The following is a 21,896-nucleotide window of genomic DNA, read 5'->3' as shown; positions in this document are numbered from 1 at the left end:
TGAGTTTGTGAGGGCTGCTTCTCCCCTCCCAGAAGAGCAATGGAGCTAGTGAGGGGTCTAGAAAACATGTCTTATGAGGAGGAGCAGCTGAGGGAGCTGGGGTGTTCAGTCTGGGAAAAAGGAGGCTTTGTGGGGGACCTTATCACTTCCTGCAAGTACCTGAAAGGAGGTTGTAGCTAGGTGGAGGTCGATCTCTTTTCCAGGATAACAAGTGGTAGAGTAAGAAGAAATGGTCCCAAGCTGTGCTAGGGAAGGTTTAGATTTGATGTTAGGAAAAATTTCTTCATAGAAAACATTGCCAAACACTGGAATGGTCTGCCCTGGGTGGAGTGGTATAGTCACTGGTATAGTCACCATTCCTGGAGGTATTTAAAAGATGTGTAGATGAAGCACTTAGGGACATGGTTTACTGGTGGACTTGGAGCTGTTAGGTTAATTGTTGGACTTGATGATCTTAGTCTTTTCCAATCTAAATGATTCTCTGATTCTGTGAAGGCATTTGCAAAATTGGTCCCATTGGGTATATTTGTCTTCTTTGAAGTTCTTCTTTTGATGGTGTATATTTGTTAAACCTATCTGTAATAATCCCATGATGACCCAGCATGGACCTTTGGAAACTTAAATCCACAAGTGTTCTGGCGTCTCACTTTTTGTTTGATTTTTCTTTCTGCTTTTATTCTGTTTCCACAGTCAGGAGTGAGAAACAAAGAGGGATTAAATTAGATTCATTTGCATCATTCCAACTATGCTAAATTTGAAGATAACTTGTGAAGTTTTTTTTTGCTGTCTGGGGTTTAATCATCAAGGGATTAGATGGAAACTAAGGTGTTTGGGGTTGTGGCTTTTTAAATTTCTCCGGTAATAATGTGAGCTTCATAAGGCTATTGCTAATCTTGAATTACTATCTGCCTTCCTGTGGTTTGCCATGATTGACTGGAGGAAGAGATTAAAGTGGTATTTACCTTTTCTGAGCAGTTTATCGACTTGACCTGGCCAGCCCAGCACCAAAAAGCAAAGGGAGAAAATGCTGGCAAGGATTAAGGATTGAGGTCCTCTTTTCCCATGGGTTTTCTGATACCTGTGATGATTGTTGGGATGGAAAGTGCTGGTGGTGGTGTCCTTGAAGGTGACAAATTGCCCCAGACACAGCCAGGCGTCTGGCAAGGACGATTGTTGTGGGTCAGGCTGGCTCTGAGCTGCCTCTCCCAGAAGAGCCAGGACTTGCAAACAGCAACAGCAAAAGCTTGTCTTCTGGCTTTGAGCTGGGGACATGGTCATCCTGGTCATCTCCCCATTGTGGTCCTGGAGGCACATGGCACTTCCCCAAGGGAATCTTCTGGCCAGAAATTTTGGCTGTGTAGGAGCTCCTGCCTGGCTGTGCCATTTGCAGAACAGCCTTGCAGGAGGGGTTGGAGGAGCAGCCCTGAGACCCCCTCCATCACTGAGCTTCCTTGCAATGTACGTTCAATGAAGAAGAAAGCAATGTTTCAAAAGACAATGTAATTTTTCTTAAAATCCTCTTTTAATCTTGTTTTTGGAAATCCCTCAACTGAGGGATCACTTTAGAGAAAGTCAAATGAGAAGAGTAATGGGGACATGAGTCAGTGTTATTTACCTGTGATAAAACCAAGCTGGTTGGCAGGTGCTTGGGGAAATAGGAGGGAAAATTGTTTATCAGAACTATTTTCTTTGATAAATTTTGAATTCCAGTGATAAACCTCTGGATGCTCATCTATAAAGCCTCCTATTTTTGCTACCAAATGCTGGGGCTTGAATCTTTGCCCTCTCTCTGTTTAAGAGGTTTAACCCCACTCTATGCCCCTTTGCATTTCCAAGTCGGACTAACCAGGCAAACATAACTTGGAAATGCCAGCTGCATTCATGGTTTTTCCCTTCTGTATGGGCAAGCAGCATCACCTGAACAGGCAGACCTAGTATTTACCTAGTACTACCAAAACAAATATGCCAAGGGGTCTTGCCAGTCGTCTGGATCGCAGAAACTGGAAGTGAAAAAGAGCAGGTAGACTGTTACAATGCATTTTCCTGCCAAAGCAATATTGTTCCCTGCAGTATTTTCTAGTGTACTTCCCTGGCCTATTATAGATAACCTTGTAGGATGGGGAGAGGCAGAAGGGAATCTGCTAGTTACCTCCAAAGGTTCTTTGTCTTGTTTGAATAATATAACAAAGAGCAAGGGAAAATGACTGTTCAGAGAATGTAGCTACAACACAATATTTAATGTAATTTTTGCATGTTTTTTCATCTCCAACCTACTTGCTATGCCTACCACTATGCCAGTAACATCAGACAGACAAAAAAAGAAATTAACAAAAATAGTGTCAATAGTCCATCTTTGCATGATTTCTTGTCTTTGTCTTAGCAGGATTGTCTTGGGTGCTTTCTTCCTCTTCGAGGAAAAATAAATTGTGAACTACAGTGATTGGCAGCAAGCCTGAGAACAGCAGATGTGAGTGTGCACAGCTGGACAAATACAAAAGAGTACTTTCTACCTACATTTGTATTAAGGTCGCCCCTGGGATACCCCAGTGCCTAAGGGGGCCTTAGTATTTGAACAGCCAAAGCCATCAGGCACATTTACATATATGAGAACACTTGGTATCCTTTTCAAAGTCAAAAAGAGCAACAATTAAACCAACATAAAGGAAAATTGGCTGCGTGGTTTTTCTCTCCCATAATAGAAAGACTGAGGGTGGAGATATTAAAAAAAAAAATTAGGCTTGACAGAGGTGAAGAATTTATGAATTAAACTGACACATTTTCATTTAATTTACTGTTGTCTACCCTTTTATTACATGGAAACCTAAAAAGGACCTGATTTTGCCTCCCAGGCTGCAGTTGCTATGTCAGACACTAAAGTTGGGTGTTTCAGACAAGATTTTAATATCAAAGTTTCATACGCAAAAAGAGAAAGACTTTGCTAAATAAGGAAAATTTGAAAGCCTCATTTCTCCCTATGGTACTTTGCTAGAGTTTTTCCATTCTGGGGTTTGCCACAATATTTGCTGGGATTCATCATCAAACAAAATTTGGGGCCAAGGGGTATTTTATCTACTAGCAAAAAAAAATTGGAATTCCTACACTCCATAGGCTGCTCCTGAATATTTCCACCAACAACCCTGCTGTCCTGCGGGGTCTCTGCACGAGGATACACACCATCAGGGCAGAGCAGCAGATCCTTGGGTGTCTGCCCATGATCCCGTGGCATTCTCACCTGGGCTTGGCATTCCCACCCAGGCTATTTCCTCATGCTGGCAGCAGCAGCAATTTCTAAGCACAGAATGACATGTCTAATTTGTCTGAGCAGAAAATAACAGAGAGCCCTTGAAATGGATGAGTTCCCACAGAGAGAAATAGCCATTGAAAAACTCGTTTCTGTGAGATGTAACAGAGTGAACCCTGCTTTTGTTGTTCAACATGGCAAATTTATGCTGAGAAAGGGGGAATAGAGTAAGAAGACTCAAGTGTTTCTGTGCACCAGAAAGTATCAATACTCTTATTTGCTTCTATTCTGAAAGATGACAGGAGAATGTGAAAATCAGAAAATAAGTATGAAAAAGATACTGGTGTGTCTAAATGAAAATTAGCTTTGCCTTGCAAAGCTTTTGTAATGCCAAGCATTTTTGTTCAATCAGGGCAATGAAAAATAATATTCTAAACCTGGTATTTCCCCACAGCAACTTTCAGTTTTGCTGAGACCATGTTTTTTTTCATATGGCTGAACAAAAGAGAAAGATAAAGAAATCTGACAGTGCTTCCTGGGATGCTGGAACCAGCAAGATGATACTGTAGTGCTCTTCCAGCCTGCATACTCTGGGATGCCCTCCAGAGCCCTGCAAAAGCCAGGGCATTCCATACACTGGCATCAGGATGCTGCTACCCCAGCACCCTGTGGCTAAGGGTCTTTGTCCCGTGTTTGCACTTCTCATCCAGGGCTCAAACCTTACTGCTGGGACACCCATGCCCTCATGCTGCATGAAACCACCCTGAAATGCTTATTATTGAAATGAATTTCCATACTTAGAGTGGGCTTATAGAAAGATGGGGGCAGACTTTTCAGCAGGGTGTGTTGCAGTAGGACTTGGGGTAATGATTTAAACTAAAAGATGGCATGTTCAGACTAAGTAAAAGGAAAAATGTTTTACAATGAGGATGGTGAGATACTGGCACAGCCACCAGAGAGGTGGTGGATGCTCCATCCCTGTAAATTTCCAAGAGCAGGTTGAATGGGACTCTGAGCAACCTAATCTGGTTGAAGATGTCCCTGCTTATTTCAGGGGGTTTGACTAGATGACTTTTAAAGGTCCCTTCCAGCCCAAATCCATCTGTGGCTCTGTGAAAACAGAGTGCCTCATAAAGCAGCAGTTCCCATGGGGCTGAGGTCTCCTGCTTAGTACCTGAAGGCACAGCCAAGTGGATCATTCAGGGCAATTTGGAGAAATTTTAATTTTGACACTGGCAATGGAGCACTCTTGTATTGCTCCTGTTGGTAATTAAGAGAAAGCAAATCACAGGGGAGGACACTAAAAGTATTAATTAACAACATTTTCAATGAGAAAAAAGTTAGTAATTTTGGAAAGGTTGCTTTATGCCTGAAGAAAATACCTAAATAGGGCAATCATACTGTTGGGCACTTGACAAATGCACACGAGTAAGTAAATGGGGATATTGATTACGCATTTAGATAATCACCAGATCCTCCATGCTCTTGCAGGCATGTCCCATCTCTTCTGCCTCGAGCTTTGACTTCAAGTAGTGAAAAACACTCTTTATTCCAAGTGTGCAGACAGCCACGTTCCCTCAGTGGCCTGAAGAATTCCCATGTGTTTCCCATCAGCTGGGGCACCCCACATGTGGTCCCACAAAGCCCCGGTGGCCGTGGCAGGCACACAGGGGAGCAACGGGCTGGGCTGTCCCCCCAGTGCCATAGGACAGCCAGGAGGAGAGGATTCATGCTGGAATGGCAGGACTTCTCCCCAGGGCAGGCTGCTTTCCAGCCTTGCCAAGCATCCTGCACTACTTTTGCCACAGCACTGCCAAAACATGCATTTTTTTTTTAGAAAACCAACAGAGAGAGGCAGCAACTTTTTGACTAAAAAGGTTCACAGTTTCCATGGATGTTTGGTCACCTTTTATCACAAGACAAACCATGAGGCAATCTGCTTCAAGCAGAGGATATTTTCCTCTCTCCAAACAGACAATAATCCAATAAAAGAGCCCACTAGCAGGATCCTGGACAATGTGTGACACTGTGTTATTATCAGCATCCCATCGGTGTTCTGGTGAGGTACAGCCACCCTCAGCTGATCCTCTGACAGCATTGAAAGGCACAACTTATTGGAGCCACAGCAGCTCCTCTGAGTTCCAACTGACACGTAAATACCACCAGATTTTTTGTATTATCATGATACCAGGTGTCCTGTTTCATATCAAATTATATCCAGGCAAGTAAGATAAATTCAGTGATTTATTCCATGCTGGTGGTATCTGAGCAAAATTTATTCTGACAGAAGTTTTAGAGGCCTGGCTTTATGCTGACAGAGACTGAGAAATAAGAGCACCTGACAAGTTCCTAAACCAAATGTATTCCTAGAAGTGCTGTACTGGGTCACCTTTCCTGTAAGAGTTTCAGCACTGATTAATTAATGTACAGTTTGGCTTCAACTGGGCAGAGAGCATGTGTCTGCTCTTCCACACATGAACTCCCAAGAATGATGCAATTGCTGCTTTTCTTTGGGATCCTGTCAGAAAAAAAAAACACCTTTAATGGCACATAAAATTTAATTTTTGGTAACAAAAAGATAGGTAAACTAATTACATTTGCAGGGACAGAAAGCAAAAGCAGGGATTCTGGAGCTTTTGGGGTCTTCCAGAGTCTTTCTTTTCTGGCCTCTGCTACTTATATTTTTCTTTCACACTGACAATGCACTTTTCCATTGGCAAAAAGGCTGCTTCGTTTGAGTCATCACTGCAGGAAATCTCCTGTTGTAGAGAGGTTCTCTGTGCCTGGCATCTGTGGCCAGTGGCAGCCACCCCTTCCTCAGGGCAGGCCCTGTCTCCCAGTGGTGGCATTGAGATAAAAACACAGACATCCTATTAATAGCTAAACTGTAGACAGCTCCAGATGTGGAATCTGGTTTCTGAAATTATAGATCCAACCAAGCCAGTCCTGAACCAGTAAAATTCAGTTGTGTTTCCTCTGACTCATAACTGTTTTTTCAGAGAGGTTTTTAGCAAAATTTCTTCAGCAATTCCTCTGTTGTTGCCTGACTCATACTGAAACACCAAAATCATTATTAAAGTGAAATCATAGCAAAGAGGGTGTGAATACTTGGTGTTTATCAGTTCAAAATGCCTTAAAAAACATATTTTGGTATGAAACGTGTTTTGTCCAATAATTAAATACTGTATTACTTACAAAAGCAAACAAAAATCTGTCATATAAAACACAGAGAAAGAAAATTTTACTTCTCTTAAATCTTATGAAAGAAAATTTTATTGTAAGATTAATTTATTCTTCAATAAACCTTCTTTTGTTTTTCTGGCACCTGTGTAATATTTGTGTTCAGCTTCCCACCTGCTTTCAGTCTGAAGGGCCATCCATGACAACAGGAAAGAGGATGCTCAGTGTGAAATATGAACTGTTCAGATGTCCCAGGATGAGCAGCATTACAAAATACACAACTGTGAGCAGTGACTCCTGGTCATGGGAGCAGAAATACATGCAGAGGTGGGGCAGAGGTGTCCTCACAGCCCCTCTCCAGGGCAAAGGGATGGAAGAGAGGAGTCAGGCTGGTTAGCAGGTCACTGGGGCCTCTGCTACTGAGGAAAAACTCCAAACCAGCTGTGGCTTGTCTCTGTCAGAGGGTGCTCTGCTGCAGGAGGGTTGGTGGTATCATGCAGTCCACCACCCTCACTGTGGGTTTGCAGCATGGAAGCAGCAACCCTTTGCCTGATGGAATGCTGTGCCTGGGAATGGCCTGGCTCCAGCTGCAGTGGGAGCCCTACTAACCCACCCTGAGCTTTGCAGTGCCATAAAGCTCAGAGGCCTGTGATGGTGGACCTCAGAGGTGTGTTTTGGCGGATAAAATCATATCAACAATGATTTGTTTGCTTTTTGAATTAAAACTCAAACTGTTGCTGAAAAAAAAGGGACTAAAAAAAATCCCCCAAGTCTGGGAGCTCATATTTACCTTCTTACCAGCTCTGCAGATACTTAATTTGAATGTTGCTTCATCTCCTGTCTCCCTCATGTATCATCACTAATTAAAGTACACACTCTGCATTTACCCAAAGGAGGATGTGGGAGGCAGAAGAGGCTCAATCTCATTTGCTGGTGCTGCTGTATTGCCTCTGCAGAGCCAAATGCAGGGAAACCAGGGTCCTGCTCAGAGCCTGGCAGCTGCAGCACAGACCTTTCCCTTCACTGCTCTGTGTGATGGAAATCTCCAGTGTGTGAGTGGCCTTTCCAGGGGAAAGAAGTGCCCAGAGAAAGAAGGGGCTGTAACTCCCTGGGAAGATGGGGTGAGCATGGTGAGGGCAGGAGCAGCACCTCAACGTGGGCACAGCTCCCCACACCTACTCTGAGGACTGCTCAGGCCAAGCTGAGCAAGCCAGAAGAACTGTATCTGTAGCAACCCCAATAGTCTGTGATTTGATGCCTCCACAACCTTCAAATATTCCTAGTAACTTCCTGCTCAAGTGAAATTCAAACAATGCCTCCCCAGCCTGCATCCCAGAGACACCCCTCTCACATGCCCCCAAGGGCCCAGGCATCCCCAAAAATACATCCACTCACTCTCAGCAGCAAAATGAGATTGCTGACCTATCCCTAGTTTCTGGTTCCAGGCTAGAAGTCTGTCTGCCAGTCTCCACTGCACCCCAGCTTCACCTCACCCCCATGCCAGCCAAAATGGGGAGGTATTTTTGGCAGTGCTCAGCTCTGCAGCCACACTGGTCCTCAAGCTCACAGCAGCCCCACCTGCCCCACAGTGCTACAGGTGGCATCAACCTGTAACAGGAGCAGGGAGAGCCTAAAAAAGCCAGGGAGGGGATACAGATGCTTTTAGCCTCAGAGATTATCTTTGCCTCAGAAGATTTGAGAAGATGGTATCAGAGGAGGACATGCTGAACTCAGAGTGTTTAACATTTGGACAAAGTCTTTCCCTTGTCCCCATCTGAAGTTCTAGTGCATGCTCTGCTCTACATGAGTGAAATGCATCCATGTCCATAAAAGCTATGGAAAAGCACTGCTGAGAACTTCTACAGCTCTGAATAATTAATTCACAGAACTATAAAAAGCTACAAGGGAATGAAATTTAGAAAAATCTAGTTTTAGGATAATTATAGTTCAAACCAGGAGAGCACTTGGACCCAAGACAGATGCATTAGTAGGACAACTGAGCATAGTGGATCAAATTCAGGCTTGGCAGAAATGCATAGTCATGGACAGCTCCTCCTGGGGTGGATTCAGCCCAGGGAGAGAAATCAGCCCCTACAGATAACTTGATGAAGTGAGCAGAAACCTAAAATCACACCTCCTAGTAGGGAAGGCATAAAAGAAAGGAGTACAGTTGTTTCAGGTTAGCATTCATGCCCTGGGTGTAAATAGGGAGTGATATTTTCTGAAATATTTTGTTATATGCTAGTTTAACCTTGCTTCCACTGCCTTGACTACTGTGTTACCACTGGTTCATAAAAAGTTTGTTTGCAGACCATATCACATGTAGGCTTTTTTCAAAGCCCCAGGTGCTGGAATTCATGTGTTGCTTGCAGACACAGACCTTTCCTAACCAGTTTTATTTCTAGTCCATATTTTTCATGGCAAGTTGGAAAACATTAACCCTGAGCTCTGAGTCACCAGAAACCAGACACAGAAGTTTCTTTCATTTTCCTAAGTTTAAAGCCAGTCATTAGTGTGCCTAGTTAGATGTTGAATCTTGGGGGCTGCCCATTTAACTCACTCCTCTCAGGTAAGGAGATGTGGGAATTTTACAGTTTATGTGCTAACAGAGGTAGTCAGGCTGTGCACTGGGCATGTTGAATTGAGTGCTAGAGAGTTGTGTGACTGGTTGATGGCAGACATCATGCGATCCAGAGCCCTCAGCATCTTAGAGGGCTCCACAAGACTTTGCACAGGATATCCCAGACCAACTCTGCCTTTACTTGTTTTCTGGTAAAAGAGCATACCCACAGAGAGGCAGGAGTTCATTGCTTTTTCCTAGTAAGAGCAGCAGATCGCCTGAGAATTCAGTTTTACCCAAGCCAGAAGTGGAAGACTACTCAGAGACCAACAAGGAGATTATCACTGCTTCAGAGGAGCTGTTTCAGTGTCCAGTGTCCTGTTTGGAGCAGGACCAGGCACTTCCAGTCATACCTCCTGACCAAAGACATATGTGAGCTGGCAGAGGGGTCTGTCCTGTGTCAGCTCCTGTTCCCAAAAGCTCCCTGTTTTGGCATTATTCATTTCCAGTACGAAGTTATTGGGCACTGCCACAGCACACTATCAGACACAGGCTCTTTTCATAGTGGTGAACTGTGATTTTGTAGAGACTTCATTTACTGAGAGCACTGGCACCTTCCAAAGCAAAAGGCTGTCCCATATGCCACTGCCATTCAGTGTGCACAAGAGGGGTGTGTATAAGTTACAGATAACCTCTCCTTCATATGCAAGTGCAGGAATTATTTGACACAACATGAAGCAACTGGAGAGAGGAAGCAGGAATTACTGTATCAGTCAAAAATGCATCCAGCTCTGCTGTGAGGTTCCTGCTCCAAAGGGAACAAAATCCATTTTTCTAAAACTCAGCCTTTTAGAGCACTAAAGTGGGTGGCAGGTAAAGCATCACATACTTTTCCCTTGTGTCCAAAAACATTAGGGTCAATTAAAGAGAAGAGCATCTGCTGAGGGTTCAGGTGATGGAGAAATGGAGAGTATGCCTGTCAGCTTATGGATAAAGCAAGCAGGTGGGAGCTGTGGGCAGGAAAAGGGCAGAATGACAGCTCAAAACAATGATGGAAGGATGGAGAAAAGGCCTGGGAAAAGGATGTGGTTCAGTAGAGACGCGTGTGAGGTAGGCAGGAACAATCAGCTGTGCAAACATAGCCTGGGTTCAGCTGCCAAAAAAAGAGATGAGAGGGTGGTGGTTGTGGATTGCAGAGTGAACATGATTTAACAATGTCATGTTGTTGTGCAGAACATAGAAGTTCTGGTGTGGATACAGTAGGAGAAGAGCCCATACAATGGGAAATTACCTTTCCACACAGACAGAGTGATGTGCTTTCTTGAGGAGTGGAGCATGCAGAGAGCCCAGTTGCCAAGCAGTGGTGGAAAACACCCCAGGAGCAGAGGCTGACTGAATAGGGGTTTAGCCTAAATATGTGAAGCCTGAAGGGAAACATAATCCTCCATCTACATAAAATGTTGTCATAAATGGATGTCTGCCATAAACAGGAGCAATGAGCTTGAATTTTGCTTGCAGGAGCAAGCAAAAATTCAGAGCATGCATGGGGAAAAAAAAAATCCTGCAGGTAAGGACAGCAGTTAGGGAGATTGAACTTTCCATCATCCTACATACAGGTCAGACAGGGGGTGGTTAGAAATGATAAAGTGGTACAACCTGCCTTGAGGCTGGAGAAAAAATTAAATGAGCCCTTTCTAGCCCTGTTTTTGTGTGATTTATCAGAGAATTCACAGCTGCTGCTTTCCACATTTTTACAGTTTAAAAATGTAGTTCCACTGTCCAACACCACAGTGGAGATGCCAGGAGAAAGTGGAAGCCCTCTTGTCTAAGCCCAGTGGCACCTCACCACTTTTGGAGCAAAGCCCCCACAAAGTCACCAGCAGGCTTTTCTCTGGAGTTGAGAAAGTAATGCTTATAGCTTTTCTCTCTGTTTCTGAGGAGCCAAAATATAAACAAGAAATTACGGATGGCTCAAAATAAGAGCAGTGTTTCTGTTCAGCTTCCAGGTTGTTTAACCCATCTTCTTTCTATCATTCCTCGTCAATCTTTAAGTCTCTTCAAAGTCCAGATTAAAGAAAACCCCCTCAAATTCCTGTTCTGGAAGTGCCAATGCCAAGCTGTTCACTTTTGTGAATTTGTTCTGCTTTTGCAGCAGAAATGATTCACAAATTGAGATTCACGTGGCCTTTCAGTCTCCCAGAAGCTATTATGAATATATTGGCTCAGGTCTAATTTCTTCATTTGCTTTTTTGGAGGGAAGCAGCCTCCCACTGCTTGATAGCATGGTGGGTTACAGGGGAGGACAAAGCATCTCAAAAGGTGCTTTACCTCTTCCCAGATACACTCCTAAAAGGACAAGGGAGAGCAGTCAGAGATGCAGTAGGGGAATCAAGCAAGACATTTTCATCATGAGAGGGAATAGTCCAGCATGGGACATGTCACCCTTGCAAAGTTTTCTCCATCCTAGAGTTTCAAGATTCAGTGGAATGAAGGTGTGGACAATATCACCTAATTTTTAAGTTGGTCATACTGTGATCAGAGGTGGGAAAAAGACCCCAGAGGACTGTTCTATGACACCAACAGAGTTAAACCAGAAACTTCCTAAGTGCCAGCAGAATTTCCCATACATTTTCATATCTAGAACATTCTTTTCCCTTATATTTATGTTGCCAATGGTTAGAGTATGTTTCCAGGCTTCCCCAGTTGTACCCAGTGCCACCAAGAAGCTGGCCCAGGGCTTGTGCTGAATCTCTTCCACACCACATGCCACCCCTCATCTCTCCTTGGCTCACTTCTCCTGCTGGATTCTGTCTGGAGGCTTGTTAATAAGGAGAAACATCTCATTTCCTTGCTTTGTTTCATGACAACAGAGTAGATCCATATATCAATATGGCTTTTTAAAATAAAATTTAAAGAAAAGAAAAATGAACACCCTTTCTTTCATTGCTGTGCCACTGCACCGTGGGAAAGAACAATTTATGCCAACTCCTCTCACTTTCTTATAGCATTTCTTGGGGCTTTAGGGCCAAATGTCAGCCAAAGAAGACACACCATAGCAGAAATGGCTGTAGTCAGAACAATCTCAAAATGCACTTTGCAAATACTGAAAAGCATTCTCCCTATCTGAAAAAAAAGAAAAAAAAAACCCAGTGAAAATTGCCAGAGTGATACTCAGATCAAAATGAGCACATATTTTATATAGGCTTAGCTTACAACTGTGCCAAACAGGGTTTGCTTTCACTGGATCTGCTGGGTGTCTATCTGTGATTACAGGTCACCAGGAAGGGCAGGAGTCATTTTGACTTTCAGAGCCTGGGTGATTTGGCAAAATAGGGCTATTAGGAGATGACTGTCTTGTAATCAAGCCAATTTTAGTGCAGCTCTGGAAGCTCTACACTGATGCAACCATGACTGTATATGTAAGGAAACCACCCTGTCTTCTTGCAGCACTTTTCTGCCTATTTTCTGCCTAGATAATAAATTTTTAGGAGTGTTCTATTTCTTTGCATAGAGGTCAGATATCTAAAGCCAAAATGATGTTTAAATCCAGCACAGAGACTTCTTGGTTAAAGCACTAAAAATGTGAGCAAAATGAACATACTTTTACATCTATCATTGTAAAGGAATATGCAGGGCTGCCAGGGCTTCCACTGTCTCCATGGTGTGTCTCTCCTGGAAAGAGGGGAGCTCAATCATAGGTGGTGCTAAAAGAGCCTTTCTGGGTGCTTGTATAGGCAAAGGATGGACGAGACAATCGATCTGCTTGAATTTAAAAAGACAGATTTATGAAGAATAATTGCCTTCTAACTTGGCAGAGAAGTGTACTGCCTTGAAGGGACTCACAGCTGTGTCATGTTCTCATGGAGTTAACTGAGCTTAGAAAAAAACATTTGGTCTATTCTTCCTGCCTTAATTCAACATAGCTGAGAACCTCCCAGGATATTTCTATTTGAACTGCAGCAGGCTTTCTGTTTTGATGTGTTGGCAGTGAATATCTGTCACACTGATGGCATTTTCTACATGGAAAGTATCACCAACACTTACAGTAGACAGTAGCATATACATCACCCAAATGGCTGACTGTGTGTTGTAGGAAAAGCAAGATGGGCTACCTTAGACTACTAATGCAGGTTGCCTTGAGCAACATGAGTTTTGTAGACAGAATCCCAGATTTTGTACCATTTCTGAGCTAGATTGACAGCTCTGGCATTTGGCTTCATTTAAAGCTAAGCCACAAATTAAGTACATAACAAATAGATCAGGCAGAAGCACCACTCATGTTCATAACAACCTTCCAAACTTCATCCATCATTTCCTGCAACTCTATGCAAAGATGTTTGGCTCTCACTTTTTAAAAAGACAGATATTTTTATTTTCATATTTGCTCAGTTCTTGAACACAGCTGGAAAATTCCTGCATAACCTTCTCCCCAGGGAAGAGGATCCCCTGCAGGAGATCTTGAAAAGTGGCCACAGAATTAAATGAGTAATACAAAAACAATGAGCCTAAAAGAAGAAATAAAAGTAAATTTCATCTCCAAACTGAAGCTTTTTTTCTTTCTCTCTTTTTTTTTTTCCTTCTCTTGACTCAATGTTGCTTCATTAGGCCTATGTTGATGGTATCAGCACTGAAACCAGCATTTATAGGAATATAATGTAGCCACCAGGAGAACCAGTTTGCAAACCCTCTCAAGTGTTATCTACCTGCCCTGACTCAGACTCTGAAGCTCATAATTTATGTTCTTTTACTTACATGAAGAACATGAGTAAAGTTGTAGAATTGTATCTCCAAGGTAGATCATTAGAACTCAAAAAAAAGTCTGTCCCATGGAAACTGTCTTCAGGAAAGTGTTACTTAAGGATGACTTCTAAGTTCTCTGGGTAGGTTAAGCACATTATTTCTTCACTGAAAATATGTCTCGAGGCTGGTTTCTCTAATGCAGACCTTTGCAAGACAATAAAAAGCCCATAGTGCTACACACGATATCTGTCAGGCTCTGTTGGATGGAGAGGGACTAAGGTCCCTCTGGTTCATGCCAACTTCTCCCTTCAGTCTGCAGGAAGGAAACCCTGAGATTAGTCCCAGCCTGGGGACTGAGACTGAAGGGGACAGGGCCAAGGAACTGCCCCATTTCAGTCTCAGTCCAAGTGCACATGAGGCAGCACTCAATATCTAATTTACATTTATATATTGTTAAATTATATGTTTCTGCTAAATCCAGTATTTGAGGGTTTTGAAACCTGCCCAGTTTTAAAAGTAATACGCCAACACATTTCTTTGTATTGATATGGTGATCAAAAAGGGCAGTTTAGGCCCTTTCTCTGCCAGAAAAGCATTGCCCTTGAGGGAAACTTTTCAGTCTTGCTTGAAATATCACTTCATTTCCCTGAGAGGCCATCCAAAGGTCTGTTTCATGACCTGCATATTCAATTTCTCCTGGCACCTACAAGACATGCATATGCTAAATGCATGCAGATCTCAAATTAAGCTTCAGGCAAAATTTCCATGTAAGTAAATTCAATTAACTGAGTTTGCTCTTCCAAACTATTTTTTTTTTTTCAACAGTCTACAAACAACCATTCAGTGACCATGGGATTGTATTTCATCCCATCAAGGTGGTCAAACTCAGGATGTAATTGGCAGCACAGGGGAAGTTCCTTCCCTGTACAAATGTCATAACTGCACTCAAGAGAGGTCTGAGAGCCAACAACCCCCCATCTGCTGCTCTGGGGTCTGCTGACACTGCTCAGTGGTCTCCTGGCTCTTGTTCCCCAACAAGGGTGAACCTGATCTCCCTGCAAGGTGACTTATCTTCCACAAAATCCTCCTCAGTTGGATTTGACAGCACTGATCTCATATTGGAAATGTACTGCTCTTGCAAATGTTACGTCCAAAACACGCTTTGCAGAGATGCAAGGCTACTTCTTCAAACCAAGCCTGCATCAGTCATTCACAACTGAAATACTGCTGCTCACATCTCCCTGGCACTGAATGGAAACACAAAGTGCACCCCCCCCGCCATCCTCCTTCCTTCATGACTCAGCTGCATATCCCTCACTTCTTTGCCAGCTTTTCACTTCTTCTCCCAGCCAAGGTATCATACTCAGCCTGTGCTCCAGCTGCAGGACTGTCACTTTGCTGTGATCAATGCCCTGTGGCTACCCACTAATTTTAATACCTGCCTTGTCCTTTAATTATGTCTCTGCATCAACCCTGCTCAAATGCTGTCAACCCTTCACAGTCCTGTCCTCAAGGAGAAAAACAGACCCTTAACCCAGATGGCAGTAAGTGCTGGAGTTCACTATATGTGGTGAATGGATCACTTCAGATTCAGCACAGAAACACACAGAGCTCTATTTTCTGCTGTCAGGGTTAATACAAAAGCTATTAAATTCAGTATATCCTGTCTCTTGTACTTCTCTCCTTTGAAGTGTCACGCATCCTGCACTATGATGTGCTCTGCCAATCTGTCCCAGTTCTCTTGATGAAGCTTGGAAAAGCAATTCATTCCTTAGCTGATATTATACAAGATATCAGAGTGTTCTGAAACATGTCTGCCAGCATTTTGATGGTATTGTTCAAACGCTATCACTAGAGACTAGTCTGCTTAATGTGGCAGCAGTGTTCTGCTGTGGTGACTTGTCCCACAGAGTGACTGAGGAGATCTTGTACTCAAGTGTCTCAATGCTTTTCTGCTTCCCTCCGATGCATTAGCCCATCATCTCTTGTGAGATGGTGAAGGGTATGAGGCACCTCAGTCACTTCTATGCTGCACCCCAAAGCAGTCCTTTCCCCACCTGCCTGCTTCCATCTGTGAATCCTTCAAACTCAGCTCATGGAGCTAACAGCAAAACCTTGCCTTCTGTGTAGGAGGACATTCTCATTTTACTTGATGGTATTTCCAGTCTGTTTGTTGGGGAAGATGCTGAAGAAACTTACCCATCCTGAATTTGATCTTAGAAGAAAGTGTGTTCCATTGGTTACAAACCCACCTGCCTCCCCACCATCTTCTCTTGCTTCATATCCCATCTCCTTACTGTGCTTTTCTGCCCTGCTCCTATTCCCTGTCTACCCCTACATCTGCTCTCCACTCACTAGTCTGTCTCCACCTGCTTTTCACAGCTTGCCTTATGCATCCATATGCCTGAACTGCAAGTGTGGCATTCCTTCATCCTTGGCTCCAATTCCCAATTACAGGGAGAGAGTTCCTGAGACTGTGTTGGGCTGGAGCCTTAAGTCCAGAGATGAAATCATCTGAGAACTTGCCCGCAGCACCATATATCTAAAGTGTAAGTGAATAGTGATACTTTTTTCAGAGGTTTATGTCTTGGCCAGATTTGAGGAGAGGGAAGAATGAAAACTGATCCAATTGCAAATCAAACCCCCCTGCTGAACTTCATTTCCTGCTCCAAAATGAACCAGTGCAATTCAGGCTAAAGAGCTCCAAGAATTCTGACTAAAGGAAATTAAAGTGGTTTGTGTGAAACTTTTTCCAAATTTGATGGATCAAATTTGCTGAAGCTTGCAAAGCCACCAACTTCTGGGATAGGTAGTATAATATGTAATTCATTTGGATTCAGTCTTATTTGACAAGGCAGAATCAACTGAAAACAGGAGTTGAGAATGGAAATTGCTTAGTAATTCTAAATTCACACAGCTATGAAAATTTAAATGTTCTTTTCCTCCAAGACTCTTGAAGCACAGAGTATATGTAATGAAATACATGTTACTAGTAATAATCATCATGTTTGGCAAAATAAAAGCTTAGACACTAAACAAGGTTCATCTCTAGTGCCTCTAATTTTGGTGCCAGCAGTCATCTTTAGCCGCTCCTAAATGCCCAGTTAGAGCTTCTGAAAGACAAAACAATACAAGATTAGAAGCTGATGGAAGACCTTCCGTGGTCATGTGTTACAGCTCCAGGATCCCATGCTCAGTTACCCACAAAAGGTGTTTCTCTGTATTACCGTGCACCACACTGCCGAACATGACATTTTCAAGTAATTTGGGTCTTCCATGGCTTTAGTTTACCCACATTTAGAAGGGGGTTCTTGCCTCAAAGCAAAACTGACATTTGTTCTTATTTGTTGATGGCAATTATGTGTTTGCGCAGCGCTCAAGAGAGCAGACACACAAAAGCTGCCCTCTGAATGTTACAACAATATAAATCAACAATATCACTGCTCTGTCACCAGCACAGCTTTTCCCCAGCTCACTCTTCCATCTCCACGGTTCATATAAAGCAGGTGCCATTAGTCTCTCTCCAGCAGCAGCAATAACTGCACTCTCTGGCCCCAATCCCACCCCAATCCCAGTGCCATAGGATGCTTTTCCCAACCCAGCCCTCTTCTACATGTGCAGACAGAGACAGTGGTCTCTGAACAAGAGTGGGAGCTCTGTCTTCCACTCACTGAGTACCTGCAGCTGTTTTCCAGAGCAGGCCAGGGCACCAGCTCTTCTGGATTTGGGGATCTACCCTACCCATCTGCCTATGGCAAATGAAGAAAACCCAGTACCTCTGTGTTAGGGATCTGCTGGACCTTGTTTCAGCTCTTTACACAAACCTTTCTCCTTGCAGATCACAAGTTGCTGGACTATCCCCAAATGCATGTGCCTGAGTTTTCTCTGAACCTCTTTGCACAGCACAGCCCCTGGGCAGGCGGCTTCATCCCACCGCCCTCATCCTCAGCCACACACACTTTCTCCAGCTGCTGTCACAGCCTTGGAGAGGACTCCAGCACTGCAGAGTCCCCTTTGTCACTCCACCTTCACGGCTTCATCCATCCTGACATCTCTGTGGTGCATGGAGGTGTTCCTGTTTCTGACAATAAACCCTTGTGAACACCCACCTCCAAACAGCCAAGCAGGGTCAGCTACAGATGGCCTCTTGCAGACCCTCACAGAGTCATAAAACTTGCACAGCGTGACTGCAGTATCTATACAGCACATTAGCCACATCTCCCACTGCACAAAATTTTAACACAGAGAGCCAGAGAGCATCTTCAGTCATTTACCACAAAGAATGACACAAACTTTAAAGAGAAAATACAGCTGCAAGTTTCAGTAACCCAGAAGAAAATATGCTCTTTCAATACTCCATACATATATCTTCTCACATTATGTAAAATTAATTTCCGTATCAGACAAAGCCGAAGAATTATTAGGATGAAAGGTCACTTAAAATGATCTGTGTTACTGATTTTATCAGCCACTACTTACAGCTTTAAAAAAGTCAATGCTGTCTAATAGTGTCCATATTTCATCTGCTGAGAAATCTAATACTCTCAGAAAGGAAGCAATATCAGACTGCATGGTCAGTCTTACATGGAAGAAAAATACAATTCTGAGAAACAAATAAGAGAAAGAAAATCATGGAACCCAGCTAATATGCTGCATTTATACACAGAATGAGAGAAGAAACAAAATTATTGTGATGAATAGTGAGAACATCTTACAAATAATGCAGATGCCAACATAAGATATCCTTTATTTCTGGAGTTGGTAATGAAAAGAGATGAAGATTGTTGCAATGTCACTCCAATAGTATGAGAGCACTGTCAATCCTGTCAATAATCCCAGTTTCAGAGTGGCATGTGTATGCAGAAGGCATCAGCTTCTGAAATTCAGGAGCACAATAGTAGATGTCCCATATTCACATCTCTTTCCCGCAAATTTTATGCTGTGCACCTCCACCCATACCCTGCTGTTGACCCTAGGGTGGCATCCAGATGCCCTGACTCGGGGTCCTGTTGTGTGAGAGGCTGCAGCTCCAGCTGGTAAAGGCTGTGGCTGCTCCCAACAGGCACCAAGACATGGGTGAAGGGCAGGCAGGGACACACAGTGCCTTGGCAGCAAGAGAATCCTGAAAAAGGAGCATGTCTTTTCTTCATTCAGACATACTCACAAATGCAACCACAAGGAAACCTAACTAGATTTATCTAATAGCAATGAAAATCTCTCTCCAAGGGATAATCTTACCTCTCAATTGGCAGCATTTGTGGCAGAGCTGGATTACTCCCTCACCTAGTTCAAGGCAAGATCATGCTCACTTCCATGAACTATCAAGTGGCAATAAAAGCAGAGTAAAGGAGGTGCTTCTCCCTCCTGTCAAAAGGAATGCAGCTATGGCACATCAGGGCATCATGTGTGGAAAGACAGGGCATGTTTCTGCACTAGGACAGGTAAGCTCAGTACTAAGTTGCCTTGGTTGCTCCCAGCTGCTGTGGCATTGTCTCCACTGGTGTGGACACAGACACCTGAGGCCTTGATCCACCTTGGCAAAGCACTTCACCTTGTCATCTCCAAGGGCCAAGCCATGTGCAGTGTGGCCAGCCTGGTCCCTTTGTCAGCAGCTGTCCCCTCCCTGCCACCAGGGCTGGGAGAGCTGGGCACGGGAGGTGTTTCCAGCAGTGCTCCCACCACAGCTGTGATCCCACCTGTCCACACATCCATGTACCCATCCTCATGCACTTGCAATTATCCCTTCCTGCTGCCTGGTGGGGGTTGTTCCCAGGGAAGGGCATGGTCCTTTCTGAGCCCCTCCAAGCCACCCAGACTGGCAGAACCTGTGCAGAAGTCTAGCCTTTACCTCATATTTTATCCCATGCCATTACTTGTTCCTGTTTTGTATTAAGAGACATTTTTCATCCTCCTCACTTAATATTTTTTAAAAACCAGCTTTGTCAGTGTTCTGCTGCCTGAGCTGTTGCAGGAGCCCTGCATTAACTCAGGGAGCAATGCTACCAACACAAGGTTTGTTTTGAAGCTGGTAATAATTAATAATAATAATAAATAAATACATTACGGGTATTTTGCTTTGGCAAGTTTAGTGCATGAGATTTCAGCATTTAACATCCTTTCTTCACATTGTAGTTCTAGTCATATTCTCTTTGCTTAAAAGGCTTTTTTTGTTTTTACACGTTTAATCTGCTTTTTAAGAGAAGCTCCATCTCCTTGATCTGGTCCATCCACAAAAATACCACACTGGAAAGAAATCTGCCTGATTGTACGACAGTCCGATTTGGGGTGAGAACATCTGCTTTCAAGTTCTGCCTCAAATCAGCAACTCAGATACTATCTCCCTAATCAGGCAGTCTCTTTATATCTTGCTTTAAAAAATTATATGTGACAAAAACAAGTCAGCTGACTCCCTGAAACTTCTAAATTATTATCTACATCTGCATCTTATGATCCAATCTAACATGTCTTATCTGCATGCTTACCACAATGCCTTGCTATCCCAACTTAAATCTAATTAGGAATGTTATTCACAATTGTTATTTTAATAGGAACCCACTCCTAGAATTACCTGTCTGATCAGGACTTCAGTGAATGAATTTCATGGTCTTGCAGAATTAGACCTTATATTATCACAATTATGTGCAGAAATTACATGACCTTGTTTTTTATTTCCCTGACATGAAATTTTGTGTTTCCTATTAGTTCCAGATTTTTGTCTGATGGCACAGTGATAATTTCTTCCTGAACACAAAATATAGTGTATTTGGCAATTACAGACTCAGAAAAGAAGCAATTATTTTGCTTACGATGCTTTATGAATTAAGTTCACAAAGGTTGAGTCATCTATTCTCCATACAATCTGATATTTGCATGTTAAATGAATCCTCCTCCAGGAAGGCCACCCTGTTTAGCTCATCAGAGAAGAAGCAAGAAAGCTAATTCATACCTCAGAGGAGTAGATGAAAAAGGGCAGCCATTACCAATGTGAACAATTACCAAGATGAGCAATTACCACGTTTCTTTTATATTAGAGGTAAAACACACACGTGCATAAACAAGGCTCAGTCCTTAGCTGCTGCCAATGGGCCTCCGTTGCAGTCAATGGGATTGTGTGGATTTGTGCTGCCTGAGAATCAAATCAGGGCTGAAAGAGTCCAGGAGGAGCCTACAGAAATTAAGGAAGCTCTTAGTGCCAGACCTCACCCCACAGAAGCTGCAGCATTTAATGGCCATCTGCATGTCACTACCAAAGTCACTAAAATTAAAAACTTGCCCAGGTTCAGAGTGTTAGATGCATTACCAAACAGGGAATACCTGGTTTATTCCAAATCAGGAGACCTCTGTTATCAATGACAAAATTTAGCTGGAATAGCTGCTAAATTTAGCAGATTTTTGAGTTTTTAAATTTAAAGATTTAGCCAGAATATAGTCAAGTACCCAGCCATTTGCCTTTATTTTAACCTATTGCCATAAAGCAATATTGTGTGTCACTCTCTGGCTCTAGAGGTATCTTGGTCACAGACTTGGAAGCAATATTATGAGATTAGGACACCTACAGTGGCAGCTCTCTCCTAAAGGGTGGACTCTGACCACTTGCCATTTTCTTCAGAGTCTGTCAACTTCAGACTGAAACAAATTAATTTTATTCATATCTTGCGTAAGTTACTTAAACTTTAAAAATAATCATTCTTATTTTCTAGCATTCACCAGGATACAACATTTTAAAACTTAATAAAAGATTGAGATACATGAGGTACTATCTGAGGACTGGTGGATAAATTTTATCTCTACATCTGGCTTGCAAGTTTTCATTGTAGCTCATAATTTCCTATTTTAAATAGAAGTTGAAGATTTGTTCTTTGCGCGTGACTGTTTTTCCTAAGTAATTGGGATCAAGTTTGTTTGTCTAAAAATACAGAGACAAAGCACAATAGCAACTTAAAAATAAAAACCAAACAATTATTTTGGTTGTATAGCCCTTATATCCTGAATGAAACATGATTGCTATTGAAAAAGTTTTTTATTTATTAACATAGGCATTTTCTATGGCAAATTAATTGAACTGGCCATCAGCAACCACAGGGTCTGTCAATACATTGAAACCATTAAAACTGCTCTCCTCACATCCCAATTCTGTAAGAATCCAGAAAAATCACACCTGTTTTTTCCTATTTT

Source organism: Parus major, chromosome 3, assembly GCF_001522545.3.
Source record: "Parus major isolate Abel chromosome 3, Parus_major1.1, whole genome shotgun sequence".
Taxonomy (NCBI): domain Eukaryota; kingdom Metazoa; phylum Chordata; class Aves; order Passeriformes; family Paridae; genus Parus; species Parus major.
The sequence above is the reverse complement of the archived record's forward strand: the minus strand, read 5'-3'. Positions refer to the sequence as shown.